This window comes from Papilio polytes, unplaced genomic scaffold (assembly GCF_000836215.1).
Source record: "Papilio polytes unplaced genomic scaffold, Ppol_1.0 DF821400.1, whole genome shotgun sequence".
Classification (NCBI taxonomy): domain Eukaryota; kingdom Metazoa; phylum Arthropoda; class Insecta; order Lepidoptera; family Papilionidae; genus Papilio; species Papilio polytes.
The window spans coordinates 41,186-44,641 of NW_013527804.1; the positions used below are offsets into that span (position 1 = coordinate 41,186).

The following is a 3,456-nucleotide window of genomic DNA, read 5'->3' on the forward strand; positions in this document are numbered from 1 at the left end:
AAGCTGAATATAGGGCATGGCACTTCACGCCGCTTGTCTTTACCGAATTCTGGTGACCTGAAGAGCGCGGCTCGGGGAGGTTCGGGCGGCTCGGGGATGCTTGGGGAGGCTCGGTACGGCTCGGGGCGGCTCGGGGCGGCTCGGGCGCGCCGGCGGACAGGGGGATGGATGGATAGGGCATCAGCGGAGCCCCCAGCCCGTTCAGTCCGGCCCAGTGCCGGTAAAGTCGCCGTCTGGTGCGGACGTGTGCCGCTCGTAGCGAACCGCTCGCACATCGCGATACGAAACTATCGAACGACGCAAGGTATCTTTATGGCGGGAAGTTTGTGAATATCGTGTGAATTCTGTTATATTTTGGTGTTGTGCTAATTACGGGACGCATCTGACCGCGGCGGAGGCGGAAAGTTCGGAACGTCTCTCCAGTGTAAGCTATTTATAATGATTTCTCACACTTACTGCTCGCTTTTAGTTTATCGGTGAAATAATATTTCTGGGTGTAGCTGATTATATTATTAGCAGCTCTGTTTAGTCAGTTTTAGTCATTCTTATGATATTTAAAACTTTTTTAATATTTCCGCGAAATATACAGAAAACTTGCGTTCTTGTTGTGAGAGTTATATTTGCGTTATGTTAAACAGACGATTCAGATGTTTTATTCGCTGTATATTTTTATAATTTTGCTTTAACGACAGCGCGTGTTTATGTGGTTGTCGGTCCGTTGCTAACCATGACACAATTTCAATGTAATTTCGGCTGATTTTTGGGAACATTTCGGTCGTTGTATAATTCTCTGAGAATAGAAAACCGCGTCATCTACCAGATGGATGGTGACGAAGAACGTTGTCAAATTATCTTGTTCAACAATTAAATCGAGAATATTTCCCACCGAGCATTCGTCAAAGTTAGATAGTATGAGTTGGTCTTATATTATTCTTTGTATTAGATTAATTTAATTACTTGTAAAATATAGATCTTATCCTCTCTATTTCTCCCCCAGAACGACTCATATTTAAATTAACATGTTTCACGTTGTGTTGAACTGTAATAAATAATTAAAAGGAATAATGTTTAAATATATTTTTTTTCTGTTTTTTTAAATAACAATTGTAATGCTATATAGCTATTAATTTTCTTTAAAAATTGTAATCAACACATTTATTTAACTACTAACTTTAGTATTATTTCTTTCGTATAAGAAAAATTATAAAGATGAAGACGTTATGTGAAAAAGATTGTTTACTTAGCAACGAACGTTGCGAATAAGTCTCTACTATTACACATTAAATTTAAATAACACAAAATGCAGTTTCATTGATGACTTGATGCTTTTTATTTTTAAAAATCTAAAACTAAACTGATAATTTTAGTTAAAGTTGTAAAAGTAACTACTACAATAATTACTACAATAATAACGACATACTACAGCTCATGTCTACTTCAATATAATTTAAAATGCATGATATTTTATATTGAATGAAATACATTGAAGGTACGGTCGTTAGTCACAAACCGCCCACAGATCGGCCTTGTTCTGAGTCTTCCTGTATTAGGTCGTTTTGTGCACCGAGTACCACTGTTTATTACAGCAGAGTTAGGCACTCCCACAGCACTAGGGTGGATAGAGTTAGGCACTCCGCCAGACCTAGGTCCGGTTTTCCTCAACCATTCATTGTTCTCTATAAACAAACACATCCGTTCGAGATAAATTGTTTAATGATATCTTAAAATTAGCGCAGACCTTGCGCCATTGCCCGAGAAAACTTGCTTACGTGATTCAGTATTAGCTCAGGAAATATTATACGGTATTTTATAATTCCAAAAACATTGCTTAAATAAATATGGGAATAGACATCAAAGCGAAAACTTAAAATTATGAACTTTGATAACACCTTGAAGAATAAATTGACGTAAACAAAGTTGTAAATAAATTTAGCAATAACACAGAATTTAATCAGTTCTATTAGATCTTCAAAGGGTTGTTTCAGAGGAAAAAGTTTAATGTACTTAAGTTGTGAATAAGTTAATACTTCAGCCGCGTCGCTTGAAAGTTTGCTGCGAACTGACGTGCGCGCTGAATTCGCGGTTAACAACGGGACATGAAGATTTATTAAGATTTTTGTTACATGCTGTTGTTAATAATATGTCCAAGGTTCGGAATATAACAGACAAACACTCAGTTGAGCGACACTTGTACTTTAAACCACAAGTCAAATAATGATTTAGACTTTATGGTAATTTATATTTATAAGAATTGAATATAAATTGAAGTAAGGAATTGTTAAATGTACTTAAACAGCATACCTGGCTGTGAGGCGTTTGTTATAAGTTTGCGTCACATCGGAGACAAAGATGGGAGTTCACAACAAGTCCTCAACACGACTTATACAAACTTCGACGATCTTCCGACGGCATTTCCAAATAATTAGTGCATCATAGTTAATATAAGTTCTGTTTACTTTACACAAACATTTATTTTTGAAATACTTTTAGTAAAAGCGTATACTTCATATAATAATTATTGTTTCCCTTGTTGACAAATAGAAATCACGTCTCAAAATAAATTTCCTATGTTTATAAAGGAAAGATTATATTATTCATAAGGCTGTCTGCACACGGACAATGCGGCGTGGCGCGTCTGCCGGCAAATGGAAGTGTCAGTCACACGACCGCGCGTAATGAGCTCGTGTGTGAGCGCCCTTACGTCGTAATTAGTACGATCGTGTGATTGCAATCGCGCGGCGGAATGAAGACAGCCACGTTGTAGTATTGCTGTGGTTTGTGTAGTCAGTGTGAGGTGAAGGTCTGGACGAACGTTTATAAGAACTTGTTGTTAAGCAGATTAGATAATGCTTTAACATGCTTGAACGAGCTTCAAATGTTTCGAAATACATATTTTATTTTATAATATAAGGTGGCAAAGGAGTAAGCAGCCATCTGAATCCACCCAAATGGAAAGCGACCGCTGCCCATAAACTTTCGCAATTGCAGATGCGTTGCTTACCCTTCATTGACGGAGGAGATGCACATAAAGAGGACATTACCCATTCTTATGCTCCTCCACCGTCAAATCCATTTTTCCTTCCCATCCTTTCTTCTTAAGAAAAGGGTGGAAAGTGAAAAGGACTAAAATAAAGCCTCCACCACACTCATCAGATGAAACGCGGATTTTCTCCTACTTCACGCCTGTTTTCTGTGTGGTCGTGGTATTACTGGGGGCGAGCTGCCCTGCAGTGCGATGTTAAAGTGACCTCTAACAGGTTCTGTAGATATTTAATTAAGTTGTGGTTTTGCGTTGTATTTGTTTAATGGTACGATGAGTAGTTTAAAAGTTTCGTGTACTGTATTTTTAAGGCAATAATTTTTTTAGTAAGAATATTACCTCAGCGTCAGGTTAGTCTTCATGAAAAATGTGTGAAACAAGCAGTTTTCTTTTTTTTTTTTTTTTTTTTTTTTTTT

At 37.6% G+C, this 3,456-nt stretch overlaps 1 protein-coding gene across 7 annotated transcripts in view; it reads left to right on the forward strand.

Moving 5' to 3' along the window:
• Positions 1–225: 225 nt before the first annotated feature.
• Positions 226–3,456, forward strand: part of LOC106108902 (hemicentin-1) — a 329,995-nt gene continuing 326,764 nt past the window's right edge. For all 7 annotated transcript variants that reach the window (XM_013290240.1, XM_013290235.1, XM_013290234.1 and 4 more), the window contains exon 1: positions 226–424. The gene's annotated coding sequence lies outside the window, so the exon portion shown is untranslated. The remainder of the gene's footprint in view (positions 425–3,456) is intronic.